The sequence below is a fragment of the Aythya ferina genome, assembly GCF_964211825.1.
Source record: "Aythya ferina genome assembly, chromosome: 8".
Lineage (NCBI taxonomy): Eukaryota > Metazoa > Chordata > Aves > Anseriformes > Anatidae > Aythya > Aythya ferina.
The window spans coordinates 14,675,826-14,698,983 of record NC_140304.1 but is presented as its reverse complement, the minus strand read 5'-3'; the positions used below and the strand labels follow the sequence as shown (position 1 = coordinate 14,698,983).

The 23,158-nt window shown below is 37.0% G+C and overlaps 1 protein-coding gene and 1 long non-coding RNA gene across 6 annotated transcripts in view; one reads left to right on the top strand and one right to left on the bottom strand.

The window, feature by feature from the left end:
- Positions 1-23,158, bottom strand: part of BRINP3 (BMP/retinoic acid inducible neural specific 3) — a 208,921-nt gene that overhangs the window by 110,625 nt on the left and 75,138 nt on the right. The window lies entirely within an intron of this gene.
- Positions 4,489-14,727, top strand: LOC311440776. Its single transcript, XR_014695570.1, has 3 exons — positions 4,489-4,712; positions 11,986-12,066; positions 13,506-14,727. It is a non-coding gene; the product is annotated as an uncharacterized lncRNA (long non-coding RNA).

Below are 23,158 nucleotides of genomic sequence, written 5' to 3'. Positions count from 1 at the left end.
TCTGTATTCTCTGAGTGCACAGTTGACACATGGTGGCAAATATTACCCTCTGTTACACTTCAGTGGAATTCTGTCTATTTTCCCCAGTGCCCAATTTACAGTGGAGAAGTAGCTTATAGCAATCACCTTCCTCCAAGTGTTCTGTTTATCATTTCTCTGTTTCTGTGCTTGATAGCTTCTCTGTGAGGAGTCGCAAGACATTTCCATTTTCTTTCATGTGTATTTTCCTGCTATTTCATTATCATCTGCTAAATAGCATTGCAGCACATACTTAAAGGAATTGTCTGGGATAACAAGCACCACACTACTGAGAATGTGCTGAGATGGCTGCATATGCACCAACTATATAATTGCTTCATTTTTATCTTATCTTCCTCTGGGTTTGTTTTTCTCTCTTTTTGTATCTGGTTACCATTGCTCTAGTTTTGGAAATAACTTCTTTTTTAATTAGGGCATTCCTGAAGTATCTGTATCTTGAAAAAGGCATTGAGGGGATTCTATCTCTCTCTTGCCACTAGGAGTTGTGTCTTCTTCCCTCCGTGCCCACTTGCCATCTGCATTCAGGCGACTGCATCTATATCTCTGACAAAATTAGCTGTTCTCCACAGGTAAAAGGCTTGAATTTAAAGTCTGTTTCCTTGTTTCCTCACACCTTTTATCACCACACAAGTACAGGCAGAACAAGTATTCACAAAGGCCAGTTTTCAGTCCAAAAAACTAGTCTCAGGAAGATCAAGGAAAGTCCTAACTCCTGAGCAATTCAACCTTTTTCATGTACAGTTATAATCTTACTCAGGTTTTCTTTAGCTAAAAGTCTTACTTTTTTCCATTTGTTCTCAGCTTTCATGGTAAAGAATTACTTTTCTCATTATAATCACTAGCTTTTCTTCATAAGATACTGAACAGCTCAGAAATGACTTTGAGTATGCCCTTCCCCCATTTCACCAATCAGTTGGCATGGTGACGCAACAGCTGCTGCAAATTACAGGAAAGCTGCTTAACAGGGACATTTCAGAGAAAAGTTAATGCTGAAGAAACCACTAAATTTGCAATCATAGCATTTGTTCTTTAGGCCACTGTGTTCTTATGACAGCAGATAAAGGAAAAATATTTTGGAAGTGTTGCAACTGATGTATTAACAAGCTTGTGTTGAGAAACAAGCCATGATGTGATCCAACACATTCTGTTGTTTCATGGATTCATGATGATCAGAGATGAAGCCTACACAGGTCAGCACCACACAGATCCAGAGACACTGAGGTGCAGCTGATGCTGTTGCCTCAGCTTTGAACGTCTCTTTCTCTGTGTCCTTGCACACATTATCGCATCCCCAACAATCAAAAATGTGGAAGTTTAAGCCTGTCGTATAAAATCATAATATTCATTCTTCCAAAGGTGGTCTCAGCTCTGGAAATTGTTTGGTGACCAAACGATGAATCAAGTCATAATGTGTCTGACAATAATGTATGCCAGAACAAGAGCTAGGTCCATTCTCCTCTTCCCATCCTCCTCATGAGTAGATAGACGTAGGCCAAAAAGCACTAAAATCTTTCTCATGCTGTGTTGTTTGGATTGTTTGGGATTTAAGGACGGTATGTTTGCCAGATAACTGCCTTTCCAGAACTTACACCATTTTTAATAGTGCACTTTATTTGAATAACTCTTTTCATACATTTCCTAAGTCCGATTTGGAAATTCCTAGTGGCATCTGAAGATCAGAGACAATTCTATCCATTCTTTTTGCTAGATTTTTTTTTCCTGGTATTCTGCTTTTTCCAACTGTCACTTTTTTCCTGATTTTTGTTAACAACCATGAAGAGATCTAAAAGATCCTTTCCCCAGATGCCTCCCTTCCCCTGTCAGCAGACATTTCTGTCTTTTTTTTTTTATTGACTATTTGCATTTGCAGCTAGAACTTAACAAATCTTCAGAAATTAAACTGAAATTCCCTAATCTTCTGTTTTAAAAAGAGGTGAGTGTCTACTTTTAAAATTACTAATGTTCCTTTGAATTGATTTGTGCTTGAATTTGATCGTGTATATGCTACTTTTCTGTGTAGAACACACCTTCTTGCAAATGAACAGTATTCACACTAAAATGAGATTTACAATGGAAATGCTGACATAATGCAGCAGAAAAGCTAATGCTATTGAAATTATGCAGGATTAAATAACCAGAAAGCAAGACTTGAAAAACCGAATCAGGTGCAATACATTCTCTCATACATATTATGTTCTTCTTACAACTCTGACACTCTCCTTTTGCAGTGATGAGATCCCGATGGTTTTAACTTATGTTTTTTGGAAATATTACACCACATGCTGAGAAACGTGTTTCCAAACTCAGATACTTAGCAAAACAGAGAGTAGTTAAAACTAGACAATGATACCATTGTTCAGCATGACTGAAAGTTTCAATCCTGACCTTTCTCTCACATCTCCAACTTTTTTTTTTTTAATGAATTAATTTAGTATTTATATCAGCAATATTCCATGCTTTTCAGAAGTAGATTGAAAAGTATTCCAGGAAAGGTTTGTCTTCATAGCAGAGGAGATGCAAAGTGAACTGACCAAGGCTATTCAAGATACAATTGGCAGACACAGAAATGGAACCACTAATGGAAACACTATAAGCATTACTAGTTCTTTTATCCCAAAAATGTTCAAATGGTGAAAGCACCAATATGAATAGATTTTAATTTGGCTTTTACTGCTGTTATATATACATATATATACATATATTCTTGGAATGTTGTATATAGCATACATATTCATGGAGGACAGAGTCAACTGAGTAACACTTTCCAAAAAGGGATTTTTATCTCTTTTTTCTTTCTTTCCTTCTTATTAAAAGCACCTTATCTGGGAAGAGTGTCTGATAGTTCAACCATTGCTGATGTTGATTAAACAAGTGAAAATGGAAACAGATTATATATAAAATTTGTTCCAGCTTTAGAGAACACGAATATGTACTGCATGTTAGGAGAATTCTTGTGTTATTTTGCTTCTAACTTGAAGTTTCCACAATGTCCACTGGGAAAAACTGAACTGACGTTTTTGTGACATTGAGCATGAGTACTGTGGCTTCACTGTGGAAACCATGATCAAACCAGACAAATCCATCAGATCCCAGTCCCACATGTATTGACTAGACATAGGAGTTGGTTTCTAGCCTCCTAGCATTCAACAGTAATTCTAACAAGAACTACAGCTACTTTAAAATATATATATGTATATTCACAAAGTGAAACAAAGTGAATAATATCTGTCTTCTGACTCTTCATTTTCAGTTCATCTCAGAGCAGTTTATAAAGGAGTTGAGAAGCACGATCCATTTTAAAGGTATCACCCATAGTTAAAATATTCAAAATCATCTGGCTGGACAGCAAGATACCTATTTCCCTGACTGACCCTATATAGAATCATAGAATGGCATGGGTTGAAAGAGATCTCAAAGATGATCTCGTTCCAGCCCCCCTGCCATAGGCACAGATGCCACCCACTAGATCATGTTGCTCAGGGACTCACCTAACCTGGTCTTGAACGCCTCCAGGGATGGGACATCCACAACCTCTATGGGAAACCTTTTCCAGTGCCTCACCACCCTCTGAGTGAAGAATTTCCTCCTAACCTCAAATCTAAATCTCCTCTCTTTTAGTTTAAAATGATTCCCCTTGTCCTGTCATTATCTGATTGAGCAAACAGTCACTCTCCATCTTTTTTTATAAGTCCATTTTAAGTACTGAAAGGTTACAATGAAGTCACCCCAGAGCCTTCTCTTCTTTGGGCTGAACAACCTAAGCTCTCTCAGCCTTTCTTCATAGGAGAGGTGTTCCAGCCCCTCGATCATCTTTGAGGCCCTCCTCTGGACCCACTCTAACAGATCAATGTCCTTCTTGTGCTGGGGGCTCCAGACAGGCACACAGCACTCCAAGCAGGGCCTCACAAGGGCAAAGTAGAGGAAGACAATAACCTCCCTTGTAATCTAGCCCAGTCACTGATCAATCTACAGTGTATGACAGGGAAATAAAACCAGCAATAAACAAACACAAATATCTGTAACAGTTGTTTTTGGCATGTTTTTCCATTATCGGAATGCCTATGAAATATCTGACAAAGAGTAGGTAAATGGTAAAGTGTGACTGCTATCTATTTATTAGCATGATACTCTGCCTCCTTGGGCAGTTCCTGTAGTGCAATGTAGACTACTGTCCACTGGTATTGGGAGAGTCTGTAATTTAGGTGCATATGTGTGGGCAGGTTATGTTTAGCTATAACTGCATAGCTTTGAGAAAGAGAAAAGATCGTCCCATTTTATTTTATTTAAGAATGTCTACTTTTAGAGTCCTTGAAAATGTTGAAATGTTTGGAATAACTTACTCTCCAGAAAAATACAAAGTTTGTTGTTATCTAATGCAATTCTTACAATTAACATTTTTAGTGTCATTATTGTTGCTATGTAAAGTTTATGTTTCAGAGAGTTATGGCCTATTTTTATGCTTGCTGTTGATCAATCAGAGTTTGAATAGCTTCTGCTGCTCTGAGAAAAGCTTAAACTGGTGAGAGCAGGAAGGTGAATGATGCAAACAGAGAAAGGAAGCTGCATTAACAGAGGCTAAAGGAGGATAGAAACTCAATGCTTAGGCTATAATGAATATTTTCCTCCATCTGATTGGTCTTCTCCTTTTCTGTGCTGGCAGTTTGCAGTTCCAGGTAAGATTATGTGAGAAACTGAAATCATCTTCTTAAATTAAAATACTCACTGAGGTAGCAATAAATTCTTTCCTAGAGTTATAATTAACAATTAAACAGATTTTTTACTCTTCAAAATCTCTGAATGTTGCTGACTAATCTTCATGGTATTTCAATGACTTGTGCTAGAAAGCAGAATATAATTGATACTTCTCAGATGAAGGAGAAGAGGAAGGAAGTTCAAGTCAAACAGAAAGACAGTAAATGAATGAAGCTCCACAGGAACCTTTTAAGAATGATGATTATATAAACTTGTCTTTTCGATATAAAGTTGTCTGCAGTTTATTTGGTATTAACTGTCTTTCTTTGAAAAGCACATATAGGATCAGGAATACTGAAAGTGAAGGTGGTATTAGTCAGATTTCCTGGTCATAATTCAGATTTTATCTGCATAGACTATGTCTTGACTAAGTTATTTTTGTATCTCGTTTTTGCTATCCATATATCTGAAAAAAAAAAAAAAAAAAATCATTTCTTTTAAAGGGGAAGAATTTAAAGAAGAAGAAGCTATGATAATTAATTCTTTAACATCTATTCCAGACTTGGGAAAGTGTAATTCCCGTTATTCTACTTAGAAATATTATCAGAAGACCATGCATATATTAATTTACGCTCTATCTCATCTTTCAGTTGACATTTTCTTCTTAGTGAGTCTCCTAACATCAAAATCTCAGTACTTCAGGTAATGAAGATGTGAAAATTTCACCTAAAGTAGAGCTATTTTATAAGGTATCTCACCTCCCAGCACCCTCAGAAAACTATGGCAGAAGCCTTTTGTAGTCCAAAATAGCTTATATGTCGGTATCCATTTGCTGGATGAAGCAGCAGTAGAGTCTGTTTCATCTCCCTTTGTATCACCAAGAGCTCTCACTTTTCACTTCCCAGCATATTTTTTTTTCTGATTTGCTTGGAAAAAAAAAAAAAAAAGGTAGCCCATGTATAAGAATAATCTGACTAGCAAGTGTATCAATGATTGTGAAATGATCCTTCAAAATATTTAGCTGCAGTAATTAGATTACTTGTGACCAAAAAAATCGCAAAATTGGTCACCACTATCTCTAAGATTTAGACAAAGGCACAAATCCATAAGTCTTTCATCTCTACTCATTCAAGCTTCTGCACAAGCTTGCCTGCCATTTTCATATATCCATGCTGTAGAAGGAACACTAGCTGACATACCTCCTTATAGATGGTTTCAACTTCAAACTGGTAAGCCTCCTTAGTAAGAATTAAATATTTTGTGTCTAAGTGTTCTTGTGTTTTGATTTCACAGCAAAAACCAAGGGGGATGAAGCTGGTAATCTCTCCTGTGTGTCAATAATAAACCATTTTCATTTTAATCTCTAAATCAGTTATTTTACTGAGCTTCTTTAGCTCTCTTTTTCCCAGCTGTGCTGTGACTGAATGACAGTGTGACACCTTGTAGAATGTGTCTGCCCAATTATGAATTCTGTTTTGTAATTGCAATAACCTCAGTGGATTAAATCACCCTTTCTTTGTGAAAAATTGCAACACGTTGTGGAGATACAGTCTCAATCCTATCAAATCCTATCAACACTGAATAGCTCTTTCCAGCTTGAATTACAGTGTTATTGCCAGTAGGGCTTTTGATTGCAGTGGATTTTGGAAAGAAAACTAAAACAAGCCTGGCCTGTCAGGCCACACCCAAAGTCCTCCATATTCTGCTGCAGTCTATGATGTGGAGAACTGATTTACACCACTTGGCCAAGAAAGCATGGAAGCTCTGCCTGTTAGCCTGCAACATGATTTGGAAATACTTTGAACAAACAAATGCTGTACATGAGCATTAAAAATTAAATACTTCATAAGATTTCAGCATGGTGATAAAGACAAAGCTGTAAATGACTGTTAGCAGCTTTTTCAGCTCTTGGTTCTGTGAAAACAAAGATTTTGCAGTAACAGGCACCTTTAAAAAAACTTGGGTACAAGAAGCAGTCTAACTGCACAGCACAAATTCCTCCCTGTTGAGTAAGTCAATGTGCTGACTATAGGTCAGCTGAGGCTCTGGAGTAACTAAGAGACTAGACATGTGGTTGTTGCACTCCATTAATGAAGGTATTTATTTACAGAGTATACTGATGTCAGACTGCATGGTACAATGATCTGACTGAACCGGTCTTTCCTACCAGAATATCTTCCATCTCACATTCAACCATGTTTAGTCACAGTAAGTCAAGACAATAACTGGAGAAAAATCTCTCATGTAGCTATGAAGTTAGAATAGAATCATAGAATCAAAGAATATCCTGACTAAGAAGGCACCCAGAAGGATCATCAAGTCTAACTCCTGTCTCCACATAGGACCACCCAAACATCAAAACCTACATCTGAGAGCCTTGTCCAAAAACTTATTGAACTCCAGCGGGGTCTGTGCCATGACCATTTCCTTGAGGATCCTGTTCCATTGCCTGGCTACCCTCTCTGTGAAGAACCTTTTCCCAATACCCGGTATAAACTTTCTCTGATTGCAGCTTCATGCTGTTCCCTCACGTCTTATCACTGGTAACCAGACAAAAGAGATCAGTGCTTCTGTCTCTGCTTCCCCTCACAAGGAAGCTGAAGGCCCTCATGAGGCCTCCCCTCAGTGTCCTATGGGCTCAACAAACCAAGGGACCTCAGCTGTTCTCTTATGTATCTCCCTGTAGACCCTTCACTATGTATGTTGCCCATTCAAATAGTTTTATGTCCTTCTTATATTGTGGCACCCAAGAGTAGACACTGAACTTGAAGTAAGGCTGCACCAGCACAGAGCAGAGCAGGACAATCACTTCTCTACCAACTAGCAATGCTGTGCCTGATGCACCCTAGAATACTGTTGTCCCTCCTGGCTGCCAAGACAACTGCTGATGTGTCTTCACACTTACAATTGTCCAGGATTCCCAGCTTATTGTCCTCCAGTTTTACATATACCCAGGGTTGCCACATCCCAAGTGCAGAATCTGGCAATTTTTTTTTTTTTTTTAAGCTCCATGCAGTTCAATATATGATTTTCTTTTCTGCACTAAACTCCATTTGTGAAACAGTATGATGTCAGCTATAGGATAGTTTCAGACACTAATTAGTTGTTCCAAGATATAGTCAGGCTGTGATTTTTTTTCTGCTGAGTTCAGTGAGCTTTGGATTCCATCCCACATCAGCAATTTGGGTCTCTTAGTATGAAAATTAAATTAATTCCAAAAGCAGTGTTAAAAATAAGAGGATTTAATGGCTGTCAAGACTGTATACAAAGATGTAAAATAGCCAAAGCACAGGTAGAAAAATGGTAACCATCTGGATAATTTTCATGTGTTAATTACATGTCCCTCTGGTTAGGGACTCAGCATTTCATTTTCGCAGAGTTTACAGCCAGGCACAAGACACCTGAGCAAAACTCACACTGCATGCTTTTCAAAGGTCTAGAGCTCTTTTATATGGTCTCTAGTTCAATACCTTTGCTTGTTGAAACAATGACAAAACCAGCCTTTGTGAGACTTTGGCTCACTATTTCTGCATCAAGTTACAGTGTTCCACAAAGGGATCAGCATTGCTTTCATGTTTTAGCCAAAGCTAGACTTGCCAGTTCAGTTGCTCCAGAGTTCATGCTTGTTGATCTGATAACCTAAGGAAACAGGCTGCCAGAAGACCTGTTTACCATTTATTTTATTTTGTTTTGTTTTTGTTTCATGGTTGCTAGGCAAAACTCAATGCAAAAGCCACTTTAACACTGGTCATTGAATGTCTCTAACATTCACATATGTGGGCACTAGGCATTTGTGAAGTTACTGATTATAAGCTTCAGCTCATTGCAAAACTTCCTGTGCCCAGTATCCATGGTATGCCAGGTATATATTAATATCACTGTTAATTGGTATCCCTGGCAGTCTGCTCCAGTCTCAAGGTAAAGGTCTCTGGGATGTATTCAACTCAGCTTGTCCCATGCTGGACTGAAGTTACAGCACAGGACTGCAAAAAACTCCTATCTCAGCACATATCCTTGATTGAATGATAAGTATACACAGATTTCTGTGATGTCAAGGGAAGGACATCTATAGATTTATAGATTGCTGGGATGATGGGGTACGTTTTAGAAAGCTAATGATTCAACAACTGCAACTGAAAGGTAGCAAACCACAAGCCTTAATTAATCTCATTAATCCAAAGCACTCCTTGTAGAAATTCAGTCTTTGGAAACTCAAAGACTGCCTTGGCTAAGGTTGATCATGAAGGTTAGATTTCTGGATCTCATACTGCTGATTTCACATTCTCTAAGGTTACTAGTTGTACATTTGAGCTTTTTTGATCAGATGCTTGGGCACTGTGAGCTCATTATCTGTTCGATATTGGTATGGCAGAACAAGGTGCAGGGAGGCAGTGGACCCAGCATTTTTTGTTGTGACCAAAGCACTTGTTACTGTAGAGTCACTGCAATATCATGTTTGTCTTCATGTCCCAATAGTGTGCTTCAATATTATTCTAATGTAAATCAGACTGTATAGAACTAGTGTCTTTTTTCTTTTTTTTTTTTTTATTTTTAAGTCTTTTTATCATATGTTTCAGTAATTGTTAAGACATACAGTTGTCATCCTCCTGACATATTAGTCTGTATTAAAGCTTTGTATAGTGCAAGGCTTAGCATGTGGTGAGGGGAAATTGATCACATGGGCTGTCATGGACAGTGAAAGGTATGAAAAGCTAACTTAGCAGTGGATTACAAAAAAAAAAAAAAAAAAAAAAAAAAAAAAAAAAAAACATGAAGAGCGTGAAGAGCATGTAAAAGCAGAGAGACTTTGAAAACATTTGTTTTGTGTATAATAACCAGTATATCTTGTTAATAGGCACAGGAGAAAAGTGGCATTAAAATTTCTGGCATATAGTCAGAAAGACTTAACCATACTTTAAGAAAGATGAAAATAAAATTAGACATCAAAATATTTTTTGGTAAGTGCAGAAGTATGTAATAAAGGAAAAATACAGTTAAATTTAATAATCAATTATCTGTTTGTCTTCTATTTTTATGGGTCCTTTAAATTGGGATATTAAAAGAGTCTAGAGAATCAGGCATGTATTGTTAAGTTATGCAGACAAATGACTAAGCCCTGGACTCAGTTTTGGGTAACCAAACAGACCTTGGAAAACTGCCAAGCATGACATAAAAAAATGCTGAACCTAACAAATAACACAGTGTGAAGAGTACAAAAGATACAGATAGTGCTGTTAGGAATGGCTGCTAGATTTTACAGGTTTTTAATGGAGCTTATTTTAGAGAAAGCCCTACTTTACAACTATTTGCAGTGGAGCACCGGGGACCTGTTAGAAAGGCAGTCTGCAATGCAAGCAGGGAACTGTATCAGTTACACCAAGATTGTCTGGGAAATGCTATCAGAAATACTCAAGTTGTATGCTGATGTAGAAAAAATAACTTCTCTGGGGAAAAAATAACTAGGGGCAAGTTGTTTAGTTAGGAGGAACCAAGTGCAGGGAGGGAGAGATCATGGTAGGTGGGGAGAAGAACCAGCATGGCGAACTAGTGGGAAGGGCCTGAAAAAGGGGTCTATGGGATTTGTGTGAAAGGCTGTGTCCATGCTGTATGTCTACATGCCCAGAATAGGCCTTGCTGCCAGCTAGTCATGGGAACAGACACACAGCGGTCTCTCAGCCTACAGGCTGGGATGGGAGAGGTTGGGAACTATTCCCGGGGTCTGGTAGGCCAGGAAGAAGGAAGGAGACTCCTCTTCATCCTGAAGCCCAGTGCTTTTAGCTAACCAGAATTCACACAGAATTTCAAGAGACTGAGAATTCACTGAAAAAGTTTCAAACATTTCCATACAAAGCCACTTACACTATTTATATTTAACAGCATTAGGAAAAAAAAAAATGTCTTCTAATACTTTTCCAGTGATTCATCATAAAGAAACTAAATCTAAAACATATATTTTAGCATATATAGAAAAGATCATAGAGTAGAATCATAGAATCATTAAGGTTGGAAAAGACCTCCGAGATCATCTGAACCAACCATCACCCTATGACCAATGTCACCCACTAAACCATGTCCCTAAGCAGCACATCCAACCTTTCCTTGAATGCCTCCAGGGATGGTGATGCCACCACTTCCATGGGCAATCCATTCCAATGCCTGACTACTGTTTCTGAGAAGAAATGTCTCCTATTTCCAACCTAAGCCTCCCCTGGTGCAACCTGAGGCCATTCCCTCTAGTCCTATCGCTGGTTGTCTGAGAGAAGAGGCTGACCCCCAGCTCCCCACACCTTCCTTTCAGATAGTTGTAGGGAGCAATAAGGTCTCCCTTGAGCCTCCTCTTCTCCAGACTAAACAACCCCAGTTCCCTCAGCCTCTCCTTACAGGACTTGTGTCCCAGGCCCATCACTGGTTTTTTTAAAGTAAAACACTAAAATCCATTGATGATCTGAGCAGATTGAATATAAGGTCTTTTTTTTTTTTCTTTTTTTTTTTTTTCTGATTACTACACTGTTTCCTTTGTGCAGAGATTTTTTTTTTTTTTTAAGATTCTATAGGAGCTTAGGTGTACAATTTATTATTCATTCATCTGCATTAAAGGTGCTACAGATTTTACAGACTAAAAAAAAAAAAAAAACAAAAAACAAAAAAAAAACAAACAAAAAAAAAAAAAAACAAGGGATATTAAAGGCAAGCATCAAACAAGAGTAGGTAGAAACATCTTGCAGTTTGAGCAGTAGGGGTATTTCTTTTTCTTCCGTATGTAAAAGTTCAGGCTATGTAAGATTTGACTAATCTGTATGTTTACTGAAACAATGATATCAAGACTTACTACAAATGTATTACTTCAAGTTTGTTTTTAAAGGAAAACTACCTTCCACATCAAATGAAATCTCATATTGGTGATTTTTAAAATAATGGTATTTCTCTTACTCTTTATACATAGAATTGAATACAGTTCCCACCTGTCTGGTGTTTTTTTCCCCCAAATTTTAGATATTTTCTACTTATATAAAAAATAAAGATAATCTACTAAGATATCTGTTTTCTAGTTTGCAATGTTTTATTATTATTGTTGTTATTGTTGTTGTTGTTGTTGTTATATTGTATTGACTTATTCTTACTCTCCAGACCAAGTAACAGCAATATTATTTCTATTTATTAACTTTGTGTGACCTTTCCTCAAAAATACTAATTCTTTTATATGCATGCTATTTCAGATTTTGCTCCTTTTTTAATTCCCATTTGTCTTTCCAGTGGTGTGAACTTTCCCATTCTTGGGTTGGGGATTCAACTGCTCCAAGCAAAATGGACCATGTAACATCAGCTAATGCACATGTAAGTGTAAACAGTGTTTGAGTGAAACACCAAAAAACATCTGAGAGCATTTGCTGCAAAACTGAAAATGCTCAGAAGGAAAGAGATGTCCCTTGGGTTAAGCAGTAACCAGGTGTCACCTTGGCAGCATCACAACTGCCAACTTCACCAACCATCAGCCAGCAACCAGCTCTCTACAGGGAACAGCACCCAGGGAAGCCCTCAGTTGTTCAGCTGGGACACCTGGGGAGCTCTGTGCGTGTGTGTTGCGGGGATGCATGTGTGTGTTTGAGCCTATTTGTGTCATATTAGAACTCTTGGGATTGGTTACAGAAGTGTGCCTGGAAATTACAGGAAATTAACTTGTAGGCATCTAGTATTGTGGTTTATCATTGTATTACTAATATTGTCTCTGAATATTACTAATATATATCTCTGTTCACTAACAGAGAGTCAGTTGTTTAACATCAATAAATTACTTACACTTTTTTAGTTCTGATTTGATTTAAAAGCACACAAAACTGCAATTTCCTTGCAGCAGGCATCTATGCCACTGATTCACAGAAGCAGGTGCTCTGAAGCCCATGGGTCTATTTGCAAAGAATCAAGATAGCTGTGTGACAGGTACCCTTGATATAATAGATTTTTTTTGGAAAAAAAAAATAAAAAATAAAAAGTAAAATCAGTGGTGAATCTTTTTCTGTGACCTTTTCTTCTTTTCCCCATCCAAGCATTTTTTTAATTATGAGGACTATATATTTATTTTTGTTTCCTAATGGAAGGTTAGTACCTCCTGTGGTAGAATAGACAGAGATCTATATTGAAGGTTTTCTTTCAGATTTTCTACAACAGAGTTGAAGCCAGTCCTCCTCAGCTTCTATCTTTGAGTCTATTAAAACATCTTGTCTCTTTTGGATATGCCATCAGCTTTCTCTTACCACTGAAGGAATTGTACTGTACTATCAAATTTAGCCCAGAAAAAAATATCTTTTCCTAAAACATCCCAAATTAGTTATATTTTAAGGTATGCCATTGTATATATTTTTCATGTTGCTAGTTTTTTTTTCAACTTCCAAAACACTTTACTTTACTTCATAACTTCTTACCCTAGAAAACAGATTCATTAACTTTGTGCATGCAGTACATAAAGCAGCAGCCATGGCTCTACTTCATTTATTACATTCATTTTTATTTTATTTTTTTACTACTATCATTTGAAAATGTTAGGAGTCAGAGATCTAAACAGTCTGAGGAGTAACTGAACAATTTGTTTGTGATAAGAACAAACAATTTCAGGCTGGTAGACAACTTCCAGTATCTGCATTATATACTTTCCAGTGCGAGACCTTGACAGATCAAACACCCTCTTCTTGTAAGAAAAAAAACAAGGGCAGGAGAAAGGGATTGGTGTGTGTTATTGCACCTTCATTTATCTGAAAGCATATTTCCATTTTTTTCAGCCAACTGAACAGCAGATGCTGAGATGAATTGTCCATGACAGCAAGAAAATTAAAAGCAATCTGTAGGTCAGACTGGATTCAATTTTAGATGACTTTCTAAGGATGCATATGGTATATCTCAGAAGAAGTACCAATATTTTTTTCAATTTATTGGTATTTTCAAAAGCCACATGAAAAAACACTTTGGTCACATGGATGCCCAAAACAGCATGAAACATGTTTGCTGTTTCATCAGATACATAACTATAAACACACTATGAACAGAATAGCCGGAAGAGAAGAAAGAATCTTCTAAGATCTTCACATATAGCTCAGACTGCAAATAGTGTGTATTCTGGCTGAAAGTTAGATGTGGATGAAGAGATCTGCATTAAGACTGCTGATCTAAGAAGCTGTGTTACTCCAGTATCATAACTCCTGCCACTGAGATAACACTAGGAAGAAGAATAAGCATAACAAAAAAGACAGCAGCATGAAGCAGCTGCATAATTGCATGTCTATGGAAATGGTTTTAGTTACAATTTTTGAGTCCATGAAAAGGAGTGAATCTTTTCGTAGGATCAAATGGAAGCTTGCATGAATAGAAAGGAACAGAAAGAAAATCTATCCCATGAGCAAGAAATAAGATCAGAAATTTGTAACTCCACATATAATTATGTATGAAGATGAATGATCTCTTTGAAGAGCAGCAGGACCAATTGCAAGTTTATCACCAAGCCAAGCACCTGGACCAAAATTTGTTCATAATATCTTTGTGTGGGCTCAAGCCTCAGCATTGTCTATATCTCCTCATCTAAGCTATCTGCCTTAAGCATCCAACATTCTACCTGAAGGGTGAAGTTAGTATTTTGGGGCATCTAGTGATGAGAAGCCAAGACTGAATCTGAATACAATTGCCAAGGGCAGTACAGCTTGGGCAGTACAGCTTCCTTCTGCATTCCCAGAGTTGTCTTGTCTGAAGCCGAAGAACAGCATCTGTTGACTCCCATTCCAATTTTCACCAGAGAAGAAAGTTAGCTGCATACCAGTACTATAAAAAGCTCAAGAATTTTTGAGGTCTGGAAGGAAAGGACTTGATTAGTGTTGTTTTGTTGTTTGTTTTTGTGTTTTGTTGTTTTTGTTGTTTTGTTGTTTGTGTTTTTATGGGAAAGGGGTAGTGAGAGAGGAGGGAATGGAACTGACCACACACAAGAATGAGTTACATTTTTTTAAACAAAACAAATGTTCTCAGTTACCTGTCTCACAAAACCCTTTTGTCCCTTCTCTTTTGTGCAATCATGACAGACACACACAAACATGCAGTGGGTTTATATGCCAAGGTGCTGGCATCAGGGAGAGATACAGGGTGGCCTCTGTGAGAGGAGATGGGGGGCAGCCCTGTGCCAGACACAGTCGGTTCCAGCTGGTCACAGACAGTTCCAGCTGGTCACAGCTGGTTCCAGCCAGCTCTACAACAGCCCCACCACCAAGTCTGAGTCTATCAGCAATGCTGGTGGCATCTCCAGGGAAACAGAGTTCAAAAGAAAAAAAAAGCTGCACATCAATGTGGAGTGGGGGGAAACAAGGTGTAAGAAACAGCCCTGCACCAGGGCAGAGCAGAAGGAGGGGGAGGAGGTGCTCCAGGCACCAGAGCAGAGACTGCTGGGCAGCCCATGGAGATGCCCACACTGGAGCAGGGGAAAAGTGTGAGGAGGAAGGAACAACAGAGAGGAACTGTGATGGACTGAACACAAGCCCTTACTCCCCATCCTTCACTGTAATACTCAGGGCAGGGGAGGAGGCAAGAGTCAGGAGTGAAGGAGTGAACTTTAGCCTGGGAAGTTGTTAGGGAGCAGGAAGGTGTTTCAGGTTTTGCATTTGTCTTTCACCATCCTAGTCTAGTCACCATCCATTAATTGCTAGTAAATGAAATTATTTTTCCACAAGTCAAATGTGTTTTTCCTGTTATGGTAGTTGAGATGTGAATTCCGTGTCCTTATCTCAACCTATGTGCTTTTTTTGCCTCCTGTTTTCTCTGCCTGTGCTGCTGAGAAGGGGTAGTGAAAGGGCAGTGGGCAGCTGACAGCTGGCCAAGGTCAACCCATCACAATACACACACACAGTCACACAGTCACAAACTCACGCTCACACTCACACACACTCTCTCTCTCTCTCTCTCAGAGACACACCCCCATTATAATGGGTTTTAACATTGTGTTTAAATTCACCACAAATTTCCTGGCCTTCCTAATCCATTCTGCTCTCTCAGATATCCCATTCCAATCTAGAGAACTTCACAGCATCCCTGCTTCATGTTTTCTTGCAGTGTATTTCAGTGACCTTTATTGAGTAGCCTATTCTCATATATTGCTTCAATCCTTGCCTCACTCATGCAACTTTTTTATTGTCAATTTCTGTTGTCATTTTACCTTTTTACCCTTTTTGTTGTATAGATAGTTGTGTAGAAATGAAGGGTAAAAACAAAGCCAAGTTCATAAATTTGTGAGCTTGGCAACCTCCACAAGTGTGATACAGAATGGAGAAAGCTTGGTATCAAAGTAAGGGTTCCACATTAATATGGCAAACAATGTTTTATGTTTATTTTTTCTGCCAAAATCTACAGCAGAGAATGGAAGATTTGAATACAGGTGTTTTCTTCATCTTCAGCTTAACAAATATTTAATATTCATCCCCTCTTTTTTTTTTTTTTTCTAACATGCATTGCAATAAATATATAGAGATAGATAGATGTGTCATCTCTCAACTGCAGTGCCAAATGAAAAAGGCTCTCAAAGTCAAGCAAAGTAGGGACAAGAATGATGTAGAGATAACTTTTTTTTTTTTTTTTTTCCCTTGTAATCAGAGAATCATTGCGTGCCTTGTGTTGGAAGGGACCTTAAAGATCATCAAGTTCCAACCCCCCTGCCATAGGCAGGGATGCCACCCACTAGATCAGTTTGCCCAAGGCCTTGTCCAACCTAACCTTGAACACCTCCAGGAATGGTGCATCCACAACTTCCATGGGCAACCTGTTCCAGTGCCTCGAATGCATGACCACAGTTACATAGGCCTTGATAGATGGAAGCATAGTGGGAGATTACATGCTTCCTTAAGAAGAAGAAAATTTTGACACCTGACCTCTCTGATGAGTTTCTTATAATTTCTAACACTCAGTGCATTTAGTTTATTCATCTTTGGTAATAACTGTTACATTATGGATCAAAATATTTTTTAAAATTTATCATAGAGAATAAGTCATTTAAATTCATTTTTTTTTAATAAATGTATTACTTAATGTATTACTATAATGTATTGAATGTATTATTTAAGTGTAGCCTGTGATATAAAAATGGGTGATTTCCTAGCTGTGAAATGGCATAACACAGCAGGTCTTATTAAAAAAATATTATTAAAGTACACACCTTTCACAGAAGGAACCACTGAAGCTTCTAGAAACACTTTCTATTTAAAAGAATAAGTTTGCACTATACTACGTCTCTCCTTTGCATAAGTGCAAGGGGCTGCTCTGTTCCCATGAATTGCTACTTGAAATAATAATCTTTCACATAGGACTTTATAAGCTGATTTTGCAAGAAGGTTTGTAAAAAGGACTACAGGGCTACCTACAGGAGATTTAGTGAACCCTTTGAAAGTAAGAACAGTATTTTCAGGTGAAAGTTATTAAAAAAGTGCAACAGGGTAAATAAAATAAATAAATAAATAAATAAATAAATAAATAAATAAATAAATAAAAGGTGTTATAGCTGTGGAAGTGTTTTTAAATAACCATTTTTTATTGTGTTCTCTGAGATACTAGCCTTCAGAAAGTTCAGCACAGTAACAGCAACAGAGAATACATTAACCTTGCATATTCTCTTCCAGGGTTGTACACAGTTTTGTTTCAAGTTTCAACTTTTTAAGGCAGCTAACAGAAAATCTGGTGTATATATAACTTTTTAAAGCTATTTGCTATCAAAATTATTATGTCAAAATTATCAATGTTTTAGCTGATCACATGTGTGGACATGTAATTAACCTCTAAAGATGTTGTTTAGTGACCCTGATGTTGAACTTGATCAGGTCACAAATAAAAAATAAATAGTAAATAATAAAAAAAAATATAGCAAAGCAGTTTGGCTACAGCAAACTGAACTTCCCATTAAATTGACAGCTGCAGTCATTTTCAAGGCGCAAAGCTTATCTCAATCCCTAAAATATACATATGATAGCTAGAAAGCATCAAACTTACTTGCCTAAAGTAGGGAAAATTCATATTCAAGCTTCAAGTTTGGAGTTCCCTGGCTTATACAGCTGCACTATATGAGATTTTTTTAATAGATTTTTGGAAACTGGAAGCCTCTTAAAGTGGTCAGACCAATGGGTATGAAGCCTGCCTATCCATTCTAATTTCTGCAAAGATATAAATTAACTAGATATAAATTATGTAAATTAATATATTCCAAGTGGTCATCAGTTCACTTTTTTACTTGAGAGTTGAAATGAATCTAAGTTTACTCTTGCTTCTCTGCACTAGCAACAAAAAATAAATTTATGATTTCCTGATTTGTAGCAATTCCCTTGCTTAGTGGGTGACTGGTTCTGAAAGTGTTACTGGTGTCCTGCCACGACCCAAATACCACAGCACATGTCAACAACCAGGCACCTTCCAAGGCTGCTATTACTGTGTGACATACAGTCATATTTCCCAGATGATCTCTCTGAATCAAATGACCTGCCACTCTTCTTTCACATCATCTCTGAAGATAACAAGAACTTATTTGAACTGCTTTGAAACACTGAAGTTACTAACAGTAGCCATAGTAGCCAAAAATGACTTCTGCAAGGACTCATTAGAGGGTAAAGGAGGGTATTTTCACCTGAATTCCAAGTGACACAGACAGTGAGACTCACTCTCGTAAAAGTTTTGCCGTATACTATGAACAGTATACTTAAGGTCCAAATTAATCGTATCCCCTGTTTTCTGTCAAGACATGGTAAATTGTTTATCTTTAGTAATGTTAAGTTCTTAAACACTTACAGTTATGCTTACTACCTTATTTTCCTCATGCTTGTGTGAAAATTGTTGGTTATAACAAATCTTCCCATCCCCTTTACATTTCCATGGCATTTTTATTTTGCCTAAGCTCTTCACCTCCATACATCATTAAGGTATCTGCTTGTCTTTCTCTGAAACTATAATGGAGGAAAAAAGTTTTACGGATGACATAGATACGGATGGCATTTGCTTTTCACTAGTTGCACTGTGGCAGTTTTAATTTTATTCTGGAAATTGAATGAGTGCTACCAATTGTTGGCAGAGCATTGTTAATCATTTATAAAATATTCTTTTAATTGATGAAATGCATCCAGAGTCCTCCTGAGGAAAATGAGCAAGCTTGTATCTATATGCAAGTAAACCTAAAACTGTTACTATTAAAAATCAGAATGTCAGCCAGAATCTCCTCGACACTTATAACACAGCATTTCTCAAACACTATACTGCCTCTAAACTTATGGGCTTGATCTCTTCAGTAGGATAAGGGGCTACATAAGTGACATTAATTTTATTTTCATTCTGAAGTCTGGGATTGACCTGATTCTCCCCTTGATGAATTACATCCTCACAGACATTTACATTTAAGCATTTTTAAGTATAAATTCCTCCAAAGGGTCATAGCCAAGCCAAGATAGATTATTTTCATGAATAATTCTTGTAAGCTATGGTATCAAATGCTTTACTGAGTTCAGATATTAATCTAATGCATTCTCCCCAGAATATGGAAATTAGAGTCAGTGGTTTAGAAAATTCCTCAGTGAGGCTGGAGGTCCTTGTGGCTGAAGATATGAAATATGATGTCTTTTGCTTCAAGGATGAAAGGATCAATGAATAAAAATGGGATAAATCGCCTAGATTTTTTCAAAGTTCCTGAAAGGGTAGGAAACCTTATTACAGTGTGTGTATAAATTTGCCTACACTCACTCTGATTAGTCAAATCCATATCAAAACATAAGGCATAACATGAATGAGATACATGTTAGATTCAAACATATTATAAATTATTTGGGAATTAAAGATTCCAGCTGAGACCTTTGAGCAGTGTTTTCTAGAATTTAGCTATAGGAATGAACTTGGTGGAAGACTCCAAATATAGAGAAAAACCACCATGTAAAATTCTGATTCATATACAAAGAAGACCATACTGTGGCTGAGATTTGTATGTAAGTGTACAAAGATGAAAATTGTTTTTGTTTTTGTTTTTGTTTTTTCTCCAACCATCAGAAGAAAGCTCTTCTGAAGAAAGTGACTGAAGAGTAGAGCCAAGTTCTCTCCTTGCAGTCATTAACTTCCCAAAAGTACAGAGAATAAATTGGATACTAATGAATGTAAAGCTGCTGAGCCCTTATTTATTTATAAATTTGCTAATCAAAATTTGCTATTAGTATAGTGCTACTAAATTCACTAGTAGTGCCATTATCAGAACAATGTCTGCAAACTTCAGTTGCAGGATAAGATTCCAATTGCAGTGTTTTTTTAAAAACAGAATTAAAACAGTCCTTTAGTCCAAGAGGATAGTACAGGGAATACAATTAGCCCCAAGACAAATTTTAAATGTATTAAGTGGAAGCCTGACTGCAGGGATATTTCTCTCAAACTCTTGTCCACCCCTCACTCCCTCAACAGCTTTCCATAGGATACCAAAACTATATAGTTCTCAATGGCTAACTGCCATAGGTCTTGCGGTCTCTTATCTGTCAGTTATTTTGCACGTCTAATGAAGCAGAACAGAAGCCACTCTGTCACTCAAAACCTATTCAGCTATTGTAAAATTCTGATTTTTATTCCAAGCTGTCATTTAGTACTGCCCTTGAGAAAAGACAATGCATGGTGTATAAGAAGACCTGTTTTTCTGAAAGGCTTTTTATGGAAATGCTTGTTCCTAATATGCTGCATAATGTCATACATGACTTGCTTGAACACACATCTATTTGCATTCCTGGAAAGGAATTCACCATACAGTATTAAAGAGGAATTATCTATCTTATAACTGAAGACTATTTAAGTATGTCCAAAGAAATAATACTTATGAATAATCTTGTTCCAAGACTTTTTCAATGAAGTATCTTGTTGAAAATTCTAAAATTATGGGGAAATGAATAGGACTTCTTTTCTGCATGCATAAATATAATGTATTAAAATTGCATCACTGAATTTTTTTAATATGAAATTCTTTTGCTTTAGTTATACGCAGTCTTTTTTCCTTTTGAATTTCAGTTTATATCTGACTTTTCAAAATCAATGGGGACTCTTTTTTTTTTTGGACAAGGATTATGTACAACAATATCAAACATATATCTCTGTGTTAAATATCTGGGATTCCAGTTTCTCTTCCTAATGAAAACCAGGAAACTCAGCAGCACCACCTCCCCAGGACCATTTTTGTGAGTATAATCCCACATCTTCTGTTCTTAAAAAAAAAAAAAAAAAAAAAAAAAAAAGAGAGAAAAATGAAGTCCAAAGAAACTCACAGTCTACGGGGAATGACTGAAGATGAAGACTCTAGTGACAATTCCATAAGCAAATGAAATTTAGAAAGAAAAGCATGAGTAGAGGTAGATTTTTTTTTCTACTGAGAAATAAAATAAGCTGAAATGTGGATATTGATGAATGAAGGTGGTGGAAGCAGAAATGAACAAGACCAGTAAAGACAAAAGAGAAAAAATAGAAGAAAATTGAAATAATAATAATAATAAAAAAAATAAATACTGTTTTTCCACTCATCTCTTATCACATTAAATTAACATAACTATAAAATAATGACTTATTTTCTGCAGCATAGGTTAGCCCTGTCTTATTTGTCTGGGAATTTTCTATTAAGTAAGCAGAACTTATCCCTTGCTGTAAAAAACTCAAAAGCTCATACAGGTTGCATCAGCAGCTCAAAATTAAAGCAACAATACTCCCATGCATGTATACTTTTTGATGGTATTTCCACACTGTTTGCATTCCATAAGCACTTACAGCACTGATGTAATACCTTCTGTTTCACAGATGAACAAAACCAGCTCTGGACAGTTACTTGAGATCAAGCTGAAAGTAAATTATCTCAGAAAAAGGGAAAACTGTGAAAGTTCTGTGGAAGTGTGACTTGAATAAAACATGGTACACAGTGATCAAGAGCTGAAAGATATTCTGAGCTGAGCCAGCTGGACAAGTCTCTGAACTTATGAAATTACTCTTTAGAGAAATACTTGCTGCTTGCATCTTGAGCTACATTTTTTTATCTCCTCAGTCATGTACCCACGCTAACCAGTATTAAACAGGCTAAAGCACATTTGACATGCCAAAAGCATCAGCTCAGTCTGCATTCATGACATTCAAATTTTGAAAGTGCATACTCAAAAATGTTGCATTGTGCAGAAGAGAATAAATATTTTATGACAACAGTAAAAATATGCTTTCCATTTTCAATTCTAAGAAACTAATGCTTCAATACTGTATTTAATTTCAATGTATTCTTTAGTCCTATAACAAAAAGTGGCCATGTAGATTTGCAAAAACTACCTTGAAACTGTTAAGGGCCTTTGTTATCTTTTGGCAGTCTGCAGTTTTGATTTGTGTGTTTCACATAGCAAAAATTTTAGTGGTAACATTTCTACATGCCAGATTGTTCTGTAAATATTACAGGCTAGTTCTGCTCCTGTCTGTATCAGTGAAAAGAGCTTTTTGTCTAAAGTAGATTAACTCTAACAATAAGCTTTCCATTAAACTTACAAATAATAATAACAAAAAAGATTTTGGATGTTGATGAGGTGGTAAGGTGTGTATGATGATGGAAATGAGTGGTAGGAGGGATTACTGTAAAATTTTTTGTCTCTTTCGATGAATCGTAATATTAAAAAAGAAAATTTTGGATCCTTTGCACAATTTCAGCAGGAAGCAGAAGAAAGTCAGCTAAAAAAAAAAAAAAAAAAGAAAAAAAAAATTTTCCTTAGACAGCATAACCTGGCAAGAAGCTACTGTTTATAGCCCCTCATTTGAATGTAGCCCTTGTGACTACGGGTACTGAGAAAGGAACTATAGAAGATACTATACCCTGGCCCTGGCTCAGACCTACACTTCAGGATGAGTTGGAGCTTGGGCTCCCATGCCAAGTATTCCTGTGTTATGCACAAAGGTAAGTACAGACCTTTCCTATTAGTGTTATATATTTTTATTTGGACTGCAAGCCAATACTCAGTGATATAATTGCTCAGGAATGCAGATCATACTAAGTCAACTTGAGTATTAAACTTGGATTCTTCCCTTTCTTGTGCCCAGACTTTACCATGGAGTCGAGAATCTCAATAATATAAACTGTTGTGTTTATTTTATTTTATTTAACAAAAGTAGCCTTCCGTTTCACAAGATAAAATTGTATATATTTGGAGATCAAACAAGTATTGGAATGGAGGTGCCCAAGTCAAGAAAATGCTATGACAAGTGCTGATAATTCACTGCAGGAATTCAGGGACGACAAAATGCAGGGAAAGACAATCTGTTGTTGCTGTTGTGTTTGTCATCCCTTGTCATCACAGGGCATGGAAACCCATAATCTCTCATTTTCTGATTCAAAGTCCTACAAGCATTTGCCTTAGCTATAGCAGTCAATATGATCACCAGTTTGTTACACGTC